At 39.9% G+C, this 18,022-nt stretch overlaps 1 long non-coding RNA gene across 1 annotated transcript in view; it reads left to right on the forward strand.

Moving 5' to 3' along the window:
• The window catches only part of LOC136012533 (uncharacterized), a 130,787-nt gene extending 127,674 nt beyond the window's left edge, over positions 1–3,113 (forward strand). Inside the window, exon 2 of the long non-coding RNA XR_010611794.1 lies at positions 2,443–3,113. This is a non-coding gene — a long non-coding RNA (uncharacterized LOC136012533). The remainder of the gene's footprint in view (positions 1–2,442) is intronic.
• The last annotated feature ends 14,909 nt before the right edge of the window (positions 3,114–18,022 follow it).

Consider the following 18,022-nt stretch of genomic DNA (forward strand, 5'->3'; position numbering starts at 1 on the left):
TTACCAAAGCAAAAAGAGAAAGAGCAGGTGTTCGAAAACCCCTGTCATATGAGATTTCCACTTTCTTTGGAAAGCAAGAACATTGAAGAGAATCTACAATTGCTGGTTTCCTCTAGAAACAGTAACACTGACCTTCCTCTAATCCTTTTGACCTACTATTGTAAGGCCGCTTATAAACAGAAATAGAAACCACATGCTGCCAGTCAGGGCATCCTTAATTTCTCATCCCAAGTAAAATAAAGCTGTATCCTTTGTGAAAGAGTTCATCATTTTTCTCTTTTCTAGCAGCTGAGAAAGAGGGTAATGGAATGTGACAATGAGAAATCACAGGTGGGTACAAGTTGTGGCAACACAGTTTAGAGACAAAATATATCCACCCAGAAAATAAAAGTATGAGGTTTTGTGTTTCTTGATATTGTGTGCGAGAGTGTGCTTACAAACAGCCTCTCACTCCACTGTAAGTGGACTGTTTCTTAAGTGGCTAATTCACAAAGGAGTCTGTTGCAAGATCCTGAGCAGCCATTGATCACTTTCATGATGATATTTGATACTTTCAGCCTTTTTCTGCTTGCTCCCCAGCGTGACAGAAAGACTGCTGGTGGCAAACACAGGGTGAAGGCACTCCTGCCCTTGAGGATGGAGGAACAGTGCAGTTCTAGTATGAACAGTGCTCACAGTCCGCACCTTGATCATCACTATGTATCTCAAGGTGGTTCACCGGAGTTTTAGTGCATGCAAACTAGATTCCTTTAAAGGGAGGATAAACTGTTCCAGGTTTTTGCTGGAGAGGAGGACGTGACTGAACCGATAGCTTTCTTTTGAGCCAACTCTGAACCATGGGCACAGTGGGGATGTTCAGTCAGGCAATCTGACTGACCATAGACCAGTGCAAAACACCTGTAGCATAGATGTGAGGACCTCAGAAACATTTGTTTCCAGAAGAAAATCTTTCTCTTTCATGTTGATTTAATTGCTAATGTAGATAAATTCCAGTTTGAGTTTGTAGAACTTGGTATCCTCATAAAATGCCTTTTAGTTACACATGTAAATGCTGACAACAAAAAAATGAATGATTAAACAGAAAAGCAATTCTTAGAGAAGTCCCAATTGCTTTAGATGTCTTGAAAGATCATGCTCAAGTAGGAACAAAACCAGAATTCAAGTTGCATGTGTTCATTAATACTCCATTAGTAGGGCTTATGTGTCTCAAGCCATTTATGCTAAGGCAGTTTTGGTTATGTAAAAGAATAGATTGTGCAAATGTCTCTCAGGATTGGGTTTAGGTATTAATGATCCTACTGTTGGGTGGGCGACTGCACTAAATCACCTTTATTGATCCTTTAAGGCTCTGTTTTTTGTATTATTCCACATCTTCTTGTTTGTGATTTGTGGCAAGATATTGTCTGGTATGTTGTGTATCAAGTAACTTGGATGATGAATTGCCCTCCCAAAAAGCGATTTGAGTGGCGGATTTTAATCCCATGACAAGTCAAGGCCAATTGCTCCAGGAGTCAGAATAGAGCTGATGGTGCAGCCATAGTTCAGAACAGCACAGAGATTACATGAAACCTTATGTTTCCCTAAGTTCCCCATTTGCCTCAAAGTTCGTTGTTTATAGTAAATAAATATGCCTGGATACTTAAGTGTTTCTACCATCAAAATATTTGAGTGTTTAAAAAATAACAACGAAAATCAGATATGACTGATATGGGTGTTTTTTAAGTTACTTGGAGGCCTGTGTATATGTAAGGGATCAGTCTTAGCTTCTTTTTCAGGGATATGGAGTGACAGAAAATGGCAACTCATCAGAGATCCCGTTGCTTGTAGGAATGGTTTTGGTTATGAGGCTGAGTTGTATGAGAAAATGCATCCCAATTCTGAGGTCGGGTTTCTCCTGAAAGAAAAGTAAAACCTATTAGCTCAATGTAGCAAGACCTCTGCTGCAGATGCTCGGTATTTCAGATGTTCAAGCCACAGAGAGCAGTTTCAGGTGCAAACTCGAGTCTGTGTGTGCTGCTCCTACTGGAGACTTGGGACTGGGTCACCCATACGCTTGAGCTTAGTACCAGCTACTCAGTGCTTCCACGTTCTCACACAGGAGTGGGTCCTTCCCACTCCTGGTTCTGCTGCTCCACCTCATGTAAGTATTTGACTGTGTTGGAGACTGTAACCCATCCATCTCATATGTAAAAGCCTTGCTCCAAACTGTGTGTGTGTGTGTGTTTGTTTACATAAAGTAGAAGGCTGTCACTAAGAAAGACTAAAACATCCACTGCTGCTAAGAAATGGCCTCGGGAAAATATTTTGAGGGATCCTGCTGTGTGTACTTTCAACAAAACACCTTTTGCATAAACAAATTCTATATGAAAAACAAACTGCAAACCATTGTGAATTTTTGCACCGGAAATGTAATTACAGCATTTGTGTTGTTTTCTTCTTCAGGTTGTGCTTTAAAGTTGTGAGATGCCATCGTTTTGGGGAAGAAATCTCTACCAAGGTCATTCTATTTGCTGCATAACTCTTGCATTTCTTCGCTTACATCAGGAAGACCCTGCAGTGAAAAGCGGTGCCTTGAGATGCCAATTATTCTGATTTGGAGTTCTGTGTACAATAATTAAACAGTCAGGTACCAGCAGACATGTGTTACCTTGAGATAACACGCTCCTTGGAAGTATCGTGAGGCAGAAGGTGAAATTAGTGCCTCCAATGACCTGGGAAACACATTATCTCACTACCACACAGGCTTGAGGGTGTATTGTTACTGTATACCAACTATTAGCATTATTAGGTGCATCGTGATTGATTGTACCATGTAAAACATATGCTTAAAGCATGTTCACCGTTGTTCATCATGCGATAATTATGTCTGACTCTGAAGGACCAATATATCACGTGTGAGTCAACAGGAGCATGAAGTGTTGTTTTTTCTCACTAGGATATGCAAGGCTGGTAAAAGTTATCTTGAAAGGGACTTTAGCATCGGAGTCCCACAGATTCAACAAAACCAACATCCATAATGCAATAGAGAATTTGCATGTAACTGGCTCACAACTGTTGTGTATTATTGCTTTTTTGCAAATATATATGTGTGCATCTGTGTGTTTGCATGGCCAGAGCAGCTCTCACAGTGTTCGTTTTTAACCTGCGTCTATTTCTGTACCCCACTGCTGTCAGCTATTTCATTTTTCAGGTGACTGATAGGAAGCATTATTTTCTACCACCAAACAGGCTGGCACTGTCCCCGGGACATGGGTCAGCTGCTTAGCACAACCCTGGCAGACAATGGGCTTTGTGTTTTTTGCTTCTTCTCGGAGCTCCGCAGCGAGGCATCACATCAGATGGAAAAGAAGGTCTACCTTTAATCTGAACTACTTGGGAAATCAAAGGGGGTGGATTAAAACAAGTGTGGTGACTGATACCCATAGGAGATCGCTTTCCTGTTCCATTTGATGTAATGAACAGGATAATCAAAGCAAGGTTAAACCCCCCCTGTACCTTTTCTCCGAGGATTTTTTTTGTGATGCCGGTTCACAAGGTATTATAATAACTGAGCATACGTGTGATAATGATTTGACAATAGTTGGGGTTTTTTTTACCTTAAAGTAATTTACATATATCTGCTCCGGAAAGGTGTTTATTTTATGAATCATCGGGCTTGTAGTTAAACATGTTAAACCTTATTAAGCCTGCAGCTGTCTGTTTCTTTGCATCTTGGTGTCTTTTGGTCTTTGCTAAAAATAGGTGCAGTGCCTACACATAAGGACTGCATTTAAATGATATGGTGGGATGTTGCTTTAACATTATTCAGTAATGAACAAAAGATCTTGTTCATGCTCAGAGAAAAGAGCATTCAGAGGAGCCCAGGTACTGTGGAAAGAGGTAACAAGTTTGGCTGGGCTGTAAGGTAACAACCTACTGACTCATAGTAATTCCTTTTTCCTTGAAATCGGTGTGATCCCAGGACTGTGCTGGTTTCTCTACAAGGATCCCCAGAAGGACAAGAATAGGTTGTTATACACATCCTCCACAATGCTGCGGCCAATCGTGTGTGCAGTTAGTAAACATGAAGCAGGCTCTCCCCAAGGCTTCTCCAGTGGCCCCACATCAAAGTCTCTCTTTACATGTCCTCATTTAGTGCTGGGGGTGCAGCACTAGGAGGGGGTAGCCCACAAGCTGCCTCCTGCTATATTTGCTGCAGTGTCCCAGGAGAATCCTACAAAAACACTAATGCAGTGACCCTGGGTCTCCCCACCACCTCTCCTTGTAGCTGGTACCATGTTGAAGTGTGAGTAGTGCTTTCATGCAAAGGGAAGCATTGTGTGCTTTACTGGCAATAGCTCCCATATAAGTGAAATGTGCTACTTTAATGTGTTTTAGACAGTTTGGTGATTTTTTTTAATTTTTTTTTTTTTTTAATTTTCTTTTCTATGATAAGGTTATCTGACAGTGCAAGATCTTGGCTAATTCTGAGCTGGCTGTCTTAGCACTTCAGTCGAATCCACACGGGATGGTGGTATTCAGCTCTGCATTACTGCTATTTCTCACTTTAATGACCCTGGTAAATCTTTAATGATTGCCATCACTGTCAGAAGGGCACAAAGGGCCCTCGTCTGTCTTGATGCAACCTAAGAAAGTATGCTCGCAGATGTCAATTAAAGTAATGGCACTGGTGGTAGGTCACTTGTATTTTTATGGGTACCACCTCTTCTTGCAAAAAGCAGCATAAAAATTCCACTCAAAATCATTATATTCACTAAAGAAGTAAATGTAGATGTCTTAGGTTTTGTTTTGATTAAGCAGGGCAGCACGTTCCAGACAAAATGAACTGGGACAGAGACTTCACAGAGAGGGCCTGATCATTTCAGTAAGCTAGAATGCCTAAAATATAAGCTGTTATTTTAAATTAGGTATCCTGAAGTGTGAAATGTTCATTGTGTAATCCTTGTTTGAAAGTCTGTGTCGGAGAAATTCATTTAACATTAGAACCAAGACTTTTTTCCACCACTTAAACATTGTTTCATCATGAGTGATTTCTCTATCACAGTGTAGCCTTTAAGACATAATTCTCTCAAATTATGGGGTACGGTAGCAGCCCTGTGAGCTAGGAACTGGATATACAGTTCTCCTGTTTTCATTAATAGCAGTTGCCTGCCTAATTCACTGAACAGCGCAGAGAAAACGTAGCCCCATGGGTCACCGTCAATGGATTCAATGAGGTCTTCACCCTCTAAATATGTCATTAGTGGAAGTAATAGCTGGCTGTGGGCCCTAGTGCTTGCTATAGCTGCAGCATGCTGGCTCTCTGGAGAGCAGAAGTCTGATGCAGAGGTGGTCAAACTAGTCAGGGGAAGCTCCCATCCATTGTTCCCTGCTGGCCAGCCACTTGTGCTCTTAAGAAGTCTGTAAACCTTCTGGAGAGTTAGAGTTTCAGCCTAAAATTGAGCTCACCTCAGTGGACCATGGGCTATATTTGACAGGCTGGGAGTGATGTCTACCATTCCTCTTCTTCCTCTCGCTTGTCTTGTATCACCAGCTCACCTGAATATAAGGATAGGCCCTGAACCATTGCAACCTATCTCTGCCCCTCTCAATATTAAATTTTCATACTAAGCCAACCTAGATCGTGAGGGGGGTTCATTGCCTACAAGGAGGTACTCTCATATAGGTTGTCATACCTGATTTCAGCTGCAACACTGAGAACTCTGATGCTTTCCATGCGAACAGTCAAGAAGCTGCGTCTCTAAACCTAATCAATAAGATGTGATTTTTACATAAGAACCCACCTTCTTGTGCTGCACTTCAAAACTGAGAAAACCTGAGAACGTTTTTGGTGTATGTGGCAGACAGTATTTAAATCCATACAACATCCCGAGCATGAGAGTAGGGAAGGGTGAATGAGCTAGGACAACACTGTGCAATCTTAATCTTATTAAAAAAAATATATTAAAAAATCAAGCATTAACATTGGATACCCTAGGTCATTATTTTATCCATAAAGCATATATTCATAACAGGTTTCTATTACACTTTTGTGTTCACCTAACTTTGTAGTCTCTTTTGATTTTGTTTGTGTCTGTAGTTATTTTCCACTTCCAAGCCGTTTGATCTATGTTTTCCTTTAGACCTCTGCCTCTGTATAGATTACTAGAAAGGAGTTCAATTACAATTTTGTCTCTGATGTGGATATTTCTTTAGTGAAGGTTGTACAAAGACATGTCCTTCCTTAGGCTCCGTTTCAAACAGGGCTTCAAATGAGAACTAAAAATAAACCACACCAAAACAAAAAATCTGCGTAGTCCAAGACATGCTTCATTTCAGCTTTCGTGAGTATGTGCTTGATACAACATCAAGAGCAAACGTTTCGTGATCTTCAGTGCTACAAGATTTGAGTAGTCCCAGGTCTGTTAATATTATAGTTGTGGGTTTTACATAAGGCTCTTAAAAATAATAGCAGGCTCTTGAAGAATGCATGAGAGTACCAGATTTGGTTATAATTTTAGGATGCAAAATTTCTATTTTAAATATGTATATTTTTTGCTTGGATGTGGGATTTCCTGTCAGCATTTTTGTGTTCTCCTCCTGAAAATAAACATCGCAAAACTTTGCAGTCTGATCATGAGAGTATTCTTGGGGGAATGCATTTGTTACACATATTTTAATATAATATTTTTATATAATAAATACACATATTTTAATATATACTGTGCAGTAGTTGCTCAGTAGTTCCTCAGTTACAATTTCGCTTAAAATATTTTAACGTGCTTTGTCAGGTATGAATTATAGAAAGATTGTTCACTCTACATTTACAGCACTTACTTGATTGCTGAGTGGCTTCTGTAAGAATTTATGAGCAACAGTATTAATTAGTTGGGTTATACATTTTATTAGATATAATTTTCCAGCAATATATTTCTTGAAATATGAAAGACTGAAATTAACCTGCTTGGAGTTTATTCCAAAGTCATGGCTATAGATTTTTAGTCTTTCTCTGTAGGCATATATTTATGTAAAGTTATCATCATTTGTATCCACTTCTATTTCATGTTGTGTATTTTGTCTTCAAACATCTCCGAGGTGAGCATCCAATTGATATAGTGCTGCTTGTTTAGGAAGAGAGGGTTGCGCAGCTGATCTTTCCCCATGTGTCTTGAATATCGGGGCTAGATAAGAAAGCTTGAGCTTCCAGGTGCTAAACATATAAATCCCTCAAGGTATGTAAATGCTATTTAACTTGACATCAAGCAGTGATTTCAGAGACACCTAGTCTTTGTGTACAAAATTAGGTCTTGCTCTGCAGGATCCAGGGCCATTCTGCACAGCCTTCTAACCTAAAAAAGGAACAATCTCACTGTTAACCTGCTTTTGTGTGACTCACAGCTATATAAGCTAGGTGGAAAGTAAAACAAAACATTGTCTCTTTCTAACCTTCGAATAGCAAGGAGAGATGGGAGTTAAGCTACCCTTGCACTTCAGGAGAATAGGAATTTCCACGCTTCACAGAAAATGTTAACTTTTTTCAAACTATTGAATCTAAATCCTACTGAAAAACTGAATGTGCTAAACGGTTGGTGGGTATGGGGGGAAGAATGGTTTGATGTAACGTAGATTAAGGAGGAATCAAATGGTATTTGCAAGCTGAAGACTAAAGCTTGGACTCCCAGCTGCCTGCTTAGCCTGAAATACCTCAGACCTGGGGGTCTCTATGAGCCTCAGGAAAGGGAAAGGACCCAGACACACCACCCTCTGTCAGGCAGCTGCCTCCCCAGGTGACTTCTCATGTACAAGCTTCTACTATAAGCTCTATTTGCTTATGCATCTTGGTTGTGTGATTGAGAAGCCTAAGAATTTACATAAAAATTTGGATTTATATGATTGAATTTCAAACTTGCTAAAAAGATGTAATTTTCTCCTTTGTGTTATAGTGAAGGTGCACCTAAATAATAATATAAATGGTACATAAGGTATTAAAGAAAAGAGTTTGTCAGAGATGTTTGCAAATGATATAATTTACTAAAAAAGACCAAAGAAGTTGAGACAACTGACAGATTTGTGTGTGCATGTTAGCGAATGTTGGCATCTCTCCTGACTAATTCATTATTTCTCTTTTGGCAGCCATCAAGTATTCCTGATTTCAGAAGTTTCTTGAAGATATGCATGTCTCATAATGTAAAGGGAAGGCTTTTGTACACAGGCTGCTTACCCAGGTTTTTTTTTTTTCCTTTTAGGAAACACATATTGGATTTTGTAGTGGGTTTTGGAATGTGTATTTCATGTATTTTTAATCTGGATCCCTCTATTTACTATTCATGCTGCAGAACCTGAGGATAAGACATTAATGAGAACATTTCACCACCATTCGTTCATGTCTTTCTAAAAGTGATTTTGAGTTGGAAGTGTGAAAGATCTCAGATTATTGCTACTTGATGTTGTAATTCAGCCACACTTCAAATCAAAACTGCTGCTAGAAAAAGCAGCCTTTCTTTGTTTCCTCTCCTGTTCCAACAAAGCTGCCTATGTGACTGAGTAGTGATTTTTCTTCAGTTGTATTAAGTTTGTATGCTTTGTAGACAGACAATAGAGGCTTTTCAAACAGAAGTCTGGTGATAGTATAGATTTTTTTCTTTCAATTACAGTTTACTGTGAACTTCAGCCAGAGCAGCTATAGTGTTGCACTTGGCCATTGTGGAGATGATGAGCATGGTGTATGGCTGAATACTTTTTGCAGATGACTGTGTTTGTGAAGGCAATGGCACGAATCCCACCAGTCTTTGGGAATTCATTGCAAGTGTCTACAGTGAAGGTTAATTTTTACATGTACTTCCCAAAACTAAATGGGCACACTTCAGTATTTATACAAACAGATTATTCAAGCTCACAGCTAAAAAAAGGTACTGGTGTTGTAACTTGTGGAACTCTGTTTTTTGCAGACATCAGCTGTAAGGGACCTTCCCCAGGATCTGCACTGTTTCCAGAAGTGACCTACAGATTTTTACCTGAGAACCCTTAGCCTTGCTGTCAGAGGTGGCTAGTAGGGCTAGTAGACCAGTGAAACCCTTGATCTCCTCTAGCATTTCAGTTTCCTTCAGGTAGTGCTGGAGGCCTTAAACTGATAGAGAGCAGTGAAGTGTGATTTTGTGTGAGGGTGCAGGTAGCAGATGCTCTGTCTGTCCTTCTGGGCCAAAGCTTCACTGTCTAAATGCTTGTGTTATGAGAGACAGGACTAATCTGGTAGATCCCTTCCAGCCTTGTGTACTGAACTTAGAGGAGTGAACATTTGTTAGAGCTGGTATTTTTTTAATTACAAGTGCATTGATTCCTCTTGTAATCCTAGTAATTTTCTCTTACAAGATTATTATCTGATGTATGATTATGTGTTTTTTTCTTTTTCCCATATGGTCTTGCTGGGTCTGGGCTCTGGGACTGGAGATTTGTTAATTGCTTGGACCTCATAAACATGTAAGAATCCTTTTCTTTCCTTATCATCACCTCACCAGCATCCTGTAACAAATTAGTGTAGACCTCATGAGTGTGTTTTACATGAAAGTGGTAGTAATATTATCTAGGTTCTCCTGGACAATGGGGTCCTGTAGTACCATGAAGTTTTGCAAAGATGCTGCCTCATGCCATACATGGGACTCCTGAGTCTGTAACTGTCATTACAAAATAAATTTGGATGTTTTTATCTTCAGCACTAGGGGCTTAGAAAATGCAAGTAGTTACACTTAGCACAGTGAATGTGAAATAAAGTAATGAATAATACTGAGTTCTTTATGTGCAAACAGCTCTCTGTGTTCAGCTGCATTTTATTACTTACGAGTTTTATTCATTACTATGTTAGTTTTCTGGGGTAATAAATTGATGACAGTCAAACATCTGATCTGCGTCCATTAACTTGCTTTTTCTGTTGGGTGTTCTGTCCATAAGAATGAAAACCTCCTCACTTTGTTTCTGCATTTATAGGAAAGATGAGTTCCCATGGCAAAACATGTAGAAATGAATTAAAATGTAAGTGTTAACACTGGTGCAGCATATTCCAGTTTGGGAGACAAAGCAAACTGCATAGGCCTAAGGTCTCCATATTAATGCAAGATCATGATCAGATTTCCTCTTACAGAGCCCACTCTGACAAAATAAAAGATTACTTGCTTATGAGATTACTGCCCCTAGGCTGCTCTTACTCCTCCTTTCAGTACACCTCTGCTGGCCTAACAAACCTTGTGAGGGGTCTTGAGTCCAAATATGTCCAAAGTTTAAAAGCACCTCTATGAACACTTTGTTTCTGCTAATTATTATTATATAGGTAGACTGATGCCTTAATCTTTTTCATAGTACTGCAGGTCGTCAAGAGTTTGGATGTGTCTTTATGCATCACTACAAATGCTCCAAACCACTATCTTATATCATTACCATTTTATCCTTTTCATCACGCACCAGCACTATTTGATAGGATGTCTTTGTTTCTGTGTAATATCAAAAGTATTAAATAGATGATATGTGCTCATTTCAAAGATAAAATTTTCAGTGCTTTCTGCTCTTCCTAACATTATTCACATGGTGTAGCTTTGGCAGAATGAATGGATATGTACTATTAAAAAACACAAAATTTATATTGCAGGCTTTCTATCAGTGCTGGAGAAATGTGAGCCAAAAAGAACTAACCTTGATATCCTGCTCGTAGCCAATGATCGCAGAGTTTGCTCATAAGATAAATGTCAAAGCCAAATTCTGAATTTGTATTGTCTGAGAATATGTGACACTGCGGAGAAACAATGAATGATGTGTTTGCAGAGTAAATTAGAGCCTGTAGTAAAATGTTAATGTTAAAATCTATGTGTTTGAACAGACTTTAATAAGAACAACCTTGCTTTCTGAATTTTTTAATAGCTGTTTTACTTAGCTGTGTAAGGTCCTGGTACGTATGACTGATGGCAATTTCAGGATCAACGTAATTAATGACATAATTCAGTGTAATTTGAACTGGATATAGTGAAAGTTATGCCCATTTGCTCTAGAAATATATTTGGCCCAGTGTCTTCGTAATCATTGTATAGGCAAGTCTGAAAGAAGAGTGAAATTATCCTAATTGCTTTCTTTATAGTTTGATTTACTAGGTTCTAAATCAGGCAATATGCTAAGTCTCTCCCCCTTTCCCCCAGGTCTTCTTAATGGCTGTTTTTTGTAGTTCCTACAGTAAAGTTGTTTTTATTATTATTACTATTAAAACAAGAGATGCTTTTCAGCACCTCACCTTTAAGACAGCTTGGGAAAAACTTCCTTTTGATCTTCGCTCTTTTATTTAGCCTTATGTAAACTTGGATTTACACACCATCTCATACTGGCAATCTGCCACGTCCTTCTGTGTTCTCATTTACTTTTCTCTTTGTTTCGCTGCTATCTTCCGGTGCCTTTTTCTGTGAAGTTAACAAGCTCTTGCTTACATCATGACTGAATCTGGTCCACTGACTAATCCAAACCGCTGCTCATTTATGCATGTTCTTTGTGTCTAGAATGACTTCTGCTTTAACATTACGATTGCTATTATAGCTGGTTGGAAAATCAGGCTTTTCATTAAGAATGTTTCACGAAAAGCAAGCTTCTTGAAAATACTCCCATTGAACATTGTAGAAATGTTGCCATTTTCTTTGTGAAAGACTGTGAACAAATATTTGGAGGTTTTTTAGTGTTTTGTTGGGACTTGTATAAAAAAGAGAAATTCCATTAGTTTGGGGTTGGTTTTTTTTTAATTGTAGAATTCATACAAGTGTAATGAATATTTTAATATGCTAAAATGCCTTGCTTGAGTATGTATTAACGTGGTGTGCAAGATGCTACTGAAGTAGTCAATATTATATTATATATGGGAAAGAGTAACGTGTCTTGCCTACCACAAGCGGATTTTGAGTTTCCTGAGGAATCACATCATAAAAATAGCTGCGATGAAAACCCATAAGGATTAGCTTAATTTTTCAAGCTTCGGCAAGCAATTTTATCTAAATGCTTAAAATAGTTGTGCTTTAATACTGTTCAAAATATTCCTACAGCACAGTGATCTATTAATTGCAAAGCACAGTGCAAATGAAATCCCAAATATAGTTCTGCATGATTGTAGTCACTCTATGATATAGCATCTCTTGCTAGAGATTTGGAAACTATGACCAAAGGTTTATGAAAAAGAGGTAATAATTTGGGAGGATATAGCACCTGTTTATATGGTGCTCTGAATCTGTAAATTAAGTCTTGCTCCTGTATTTCATCTTTTCACAGTGAGAAGTGGGCCTTGTCAAACTTTACATTGTAAACCCCAAATCAAGAGCAATTTTTAAAACATTGGTTTTAAAAACTATTGTAAAGTTGGAAATGAAATGGGGTTCGGTAGTTTCGATCATGCAGTGGTGATCTGACAGAGGGAGAATACTCTCTGACAAGGAATATGGTGCCAAACCAGGCTAGTGGTACTGGAGCAGAGCCAGGTGGAGAGGGTCTCATAATTCCTGTGCAGACCACATGTATCCACATTTCTTCAGTGCACAGTGGAAAAAATAGGAATTCTGTTATTCCCAAATAATGCCAGCATTTCACTCTCTGCTGAAGACAATACAGTGTATTATTTCTTCAGCTGAAAAGCAAAAGAAAATGTTCTCATGAACTGCGTTTGCCGAGTGAACTGGTTATAAGGGCATCACGGCAAACTGTGTGTGCCTTCTGTAGAGAGAAATCTAAGCCAGAGAACATTGCAACTTAGCTTTATCTAAGCCTGGGGGATGAAAACACTGATCTTGATCATGAACCCAGCCCTGATATATGGGTGCACCCATAGGAAAAAGACAAAACCAGCTACCCTGTACACTTTTCCTCTCTGTCTCTGATTCAAGCACATTTATGTATATATTACAGAGACTGTTACAGATGAGCTGAAAATACAGGTTGGTGCTATTACTGAAGCTAGTGTTCATCATTTGCCTGTTTATTTTCCATTCAATTTAATACACGTGGGAGTCATCATAACACAACCCTGGCATTGTCAGCCTTCAGATGATGTTTTGTCTCTTCCTAGCCTTTGTTACATTCAAAAAGCTGTGCAAATATCTATTGGCTGTCACCGCATGACTGTGAGAAAGCATAGGGAGGAATTTCTGGCTTGTTTCACAGATGGGAAAATGAAGCAGTGCAAGAAAGGGCTTGGTGAAGGTCATGTGCCCAGCCGGTGACAGAAACTGGATCAGAGCTTGTCGCTGGGCTCTTATTTCCAGTTGGGTTTTTGGTTTTCTCCTTCAAAATAAGTGTGTTTTTAAGTGAGGTAGGTTGGAATGACTGAGTTATCTCCAAAATAAATAACTGGGGAACCTGCTATTCATCATTCAATACTGACTTATACTGGATCATCCTGGTTATGCTTTAACAGAAATTTAGTACTATATATTTAGCATTTATGCTACAGTAGAGCTTTCTAATCAAACAGGTAGGAAACCCATTGCACTTGGACTCTGTCCAATGTTTCAGTAAGCGGTCCATTCCCTAAAACAATGCTGTTTCAGTGATACTGATTGTTCCTAAAAGATTCCTGATGTTCTGGTCTGGAGCTGAAAAACCCTGTGTGCCACCCTAGGCTTTCCTTCAGGCATCCTGTGCGACTTTGAAGAATTCATTTACTGCTTTTCATTTTGCTTCTCCATATTTAAGAATGGGCAATAAGGATTCCCTGGGTGAGGGTCTCAAATGCTGTGATCAGGAGCTGAATAACTCGATAGATTAATTTAGAGTTCTTCAAGGAAAATAAACCAGGAAAGAGGGAACATACTGCACAAAACCAGCCCCTATCTGGATTTGCTATTTTTTGGTCTCATTTTTATGTCATCCCATAGGGAATTGTAAAGACCTACCTCTGCTTCACCACCCTACCCTGGATGTTCCAGACCTCTGACTGCATGCTGCTGATACTTGTGCCACTTTAACGCTGTTGCAGTTTTGAATTAAATGCCAATGTATTTTTTTGTGTTTCCAGCCAGTGCAGTCTGATTCTTTAGTTCAGCAACAAAGGCAAAATCTGCCAGATTATTCAAAAATAATTAGAACAGATGGCAAAAGATGGCACCTTCTCAAACCTTCCAGAAAGAAACACCTACCATCCTGATTACATTTCATAGAATAAATGTTGACAGAGATAAGTGCAACAAGCCACTTTTTATACACTTATTGGCAGGATTTGTTTCCCACAGAAAGAATTATGGTTTAGTTGCATTACTAGACACATTGTAATGTAACTTTAAGACAAATTTCACAAACACAATAATACAGGTAGCAGCCCCTGTATTCCTTAATTTGCAGTTGTCTGCATGATGACTGAGTATCCTGGGTTCAGCAGCAGCAGTCATTTTTCTCCTCCTTAGTAGCTGGTGCAGCGCTGTGGTTTTGACTCTCAGCCTGGGAACAGCGCTGATAACACCGATGGTTTTAGTTGCTGCTCAGTGATGTTTACTCTGACCAAGGACTTTGTGAGCCTCATGCTCTGCCAGGGAGGAGGGGAAGCAGAGACAGGACACCTGACCCAAACTAGCCAAAGAGGTATTCCATACCACAGCACGTCATGCCCAGGGTGTAGAACTGGGGGCAGTTACCCAGAAGGGCGAGATCACTGCTCGGTCGAGCTGGGTATTGGTCGGCGGGTGGTGAGCGGTTGTATTCTCTTCCTTTGTTATTTCCCTTATCGTTATTGTTATTGGTGGTAGCAGCAGTGGTTTGTGTTATACCTTAGTTACTGGGCTGCTCTTATCTCAACCCATGGGAGTTACATTTTTTCCATTCTCCTCCCCATTCCTCCGGGAGCAGGGGGGAGGGAGGTGGTGGAGTGGGTGAGCGGCTGCATGGCTGACTGGGCTTAAACCACGACACAGAGAAAGAAATAATTTGTCATGAGTGAATCTGTGCTTTTTATGTGTTTTTCACTGAAATAAGTTTTAGTTTTCTCAGCCCAGAAACTCATGGAAGTGGCTTAAGTGAGTTGACCTGTAATGAGAAGACTTGTGAGGAGGTGAATCACACTTTGCAGTCTGAAGTAGGTCTTCTGTCCCTTTTGGCTTGTCAGATCTTTCCAATGTCTTGCTGTGAAGTAAAAGTTGATGAGCACCTGTGAAGAGGCTCTCCATCACTGCATGGCTAGAAATGGCCTCTTTAATCATGACTTGGAGACCATTTCAGTTCTACAAGACCCAGGACTTTAAAGGTATAAAATAGTAAGAGGAAGGCTAGAAAAATATTTTTTTTCTGTCATTTTAATGGATTTTAAGATCACTTCAGTAACATTTTCAGCCTTAGAGGGCAAGATAGTGGTAGGAATTCTCAAGGTGAGTGGTAGGTGAAAGTAAAGAATAGGAAGATGAGTTTTCCACATGAATTACATGGCTAACTTTTAGGATTTGCAATCCTAAGGAAAGCAGCAAGTAAGAGACCTACAACAAAAATATTGATAATGTCAGCAATAGACAAATTCTATTGGTTCCAGTACACTTTTGATCAGGTAGCGTAGAAGAAACCCCATTTTAGTTGTAGGATAGACATAGGTGGAAAGATAAACTCTGCTTACTGCTGAATCCTGTTAGTTGAGATGAGGAAATCAGGCCATTGCCTACATTTAAACCCGAAGGACAGATTTTAGTTACTAAGTCACAGAGCGCACTCTCAAGGTATAGAGGGGGAAAAAGTTAGAAACCAGCAGTTCAAAAATGGACAGGGAAGTTCTTGCGTTTTGAAAAGCTGCATTGTAGGGAACTGTGACACTGTGGATGGAGCCAACAGCTGCTTTATGAGCTCCTTCTCATGCTGGGAACACTGAAAGTGAAGATTATACCTTTTTTTTTCAAGTAGGGGGCTGCAGGAGCTTTAAAGGTTTTTGTTAAGTTAAATTTGTAAGCTTAGTAAATAGCTTAATATATTTTTCTTGCTGCAAGTAGATAACATGCCAGAATGGGCTAAGGGCTCAGGTGAATATTATCAGTCTTTAGCTCAGACCTTTAGTGATGAAAGAAGAGGAGGAGGTAAACAACTTAAAGCAGAAGCTGTGGAGGGGATAGTAGGAGACACATTTTTAAAGCTTCTAGTTCTTCTTTAAGTCTGGTGGTACTTAGGTTAACTCTGGCTGGTTAGCGAGGTGGAGTGCTGCTATCTGTACTGCTCCAGAGCTACTCTTTTCCGGAGAAAGGACACTTGAACATGCCAAGTTGTCAAAATGAATGGTGTTGCAGGAATGTGCTACTTTGAGTGATAATTTCAGCACGAAAATTTAGGTCTTGAAATGGACATGCAGCGAAATGGGAACAAGGGAGAGTTAAATCCGTGATGGGGGAGAGCAGTTTCGAGGTGTTGCTTCGAGCTTCATGCAATGATCTAAGCACTGCATGGTGTGTGCATAGTATATACGGTACTATATACAGAAACCTGCTCGAGGGCAGCAGTTGCTCATGAAAAATAGAGCAATGAAGCCGATTGTATAGCAGGGCAGTGAGAGCATGTTTCCCAGGTATGTCAGAGGCCCTTGTGTTCCCATTTTGCTTTGAATCAAGCACAGCTGGAAGCATAACCCAGATCTTCCACATTGCAGGCGGGTGCTTTATCACGAGAAAATCAAAAGCTACGGTGTTGGTATGAAATGACCTCTCAGTCAAATGTCAAGGCTTTGAAATATTTTCCTAAAACGGTATCTCTGTTTTCTGGTATTCTGCAAGACATGGAGACAGAAACAAATTGCTTCCTGCTGGTGGTTTCACCCCTTGATAAACTGAAGACAGGGAAGGCACGGAAGTCAGCTCTGGGTGGCTACCTGTAAACCATGCACCTTGGAGGTAGCGCAGGAACTTTCAGATCTACCTGTTGCCCTGACAGGTCCCCATAATGTGGCCTGGGGTTGGAGAGCTGGTGTAAAGGTGGAGGCCTGGGCTCAAGCTGGGATATACTGAGTACCTCAGGTATTGAACTGGTTTCAGAAGAAAATGTTTAAATGGAGAATGTGTAATAATATCCAAGCTTAATTTCTCATCTCTTCCAGGAACACTCAGGTGTTTTTGCTGCTCATAGGTCATTGTGTCATGGGAATGAGGAATATTTGTGTGGTCTTGTGCAAGAGGTTGGAGGGAGAGGACCTCATGTTAAGAATCATCATCAGTCCTGATACTTGTGTTATACTTCTTCACTTGGTAAGGACTACTTGACTAAGTGAGATCCACTATTAGGTGTAATAAGTGGGCTGGGAAATAACTCATGTTGCAGAAAGGTTAAGAAGACCCAGAGGACATGGTAGGTACAAAGTCTGCTGCGTTCATTTTTGGAGCTGTTTGACTTTTATGTGTGAGAGCAAAGTGTAACCATACTCTCCTTTAAGTTCCTGGGAGATGCTTTAATATGAGGCTGATGTGCCTTATGGCATTACAACTGATGTTATTCCTATGGATTATGCTGGAAGAAACAGGTGAAAGGGGGTTCAGATGGCATTTTCAAGAAAGAGGATGGAAACTTGTCTCATAGGACTTCTATTAGACATTGTGATGGGCTGTAGATTAAGTTAGAGTTATAGGTCAGAGCCGCACGTCCAGGCTGAGAGAAACCGCTGACTGCTGTTAACACAGGGGTTAAATGGGGGCTGCAGTTCAGTATAGAATTCAGGGCTGGTTATGTAAGGGCATGAGAAACACAAAAGGAGAAATTGCAGACCCTCATAGATAGAGAAGGCTTAATCTGATTGCATTTCATTTCTGTATTATTTAACTTTAGGTGAATAAATGATGCTGAAATAATGTTGTGTGTGGAGTAGGAGCGCTGATACCACTAACCGCACTTTTACTTTCTGGTGCAACAGCTTTATCTGAGCTTCATCGCAGTGGTGAGTTTCAGGCTCTAGAGACACCGTGTGAAATGGTGTGTTGTATGCACAAAGAATACTGGTAGGTTGGGGGTTTCTTTTTTATAGTGTTTAACTTTTGTATTGTTATAATTGAAAACTGCCTGCATTGTATCCTGAAACCCAGAGTGAGGC

The sequence above is a fragment of the Lathamus discolor genome, chromosome 4 (genome assembly GCF_037157495.1).
Source record: "Lathamus discolor isolate bLatDis1 chromosome 4, bLatDis1.hap1, whole genome shotgun sequence".
Classification (NCBI taxonomy): Eukaryota; Metazoa; Chordata; class Aves; order Psittaciformes; family Psittacidae; genus Lathamus; species Lathamus discolor.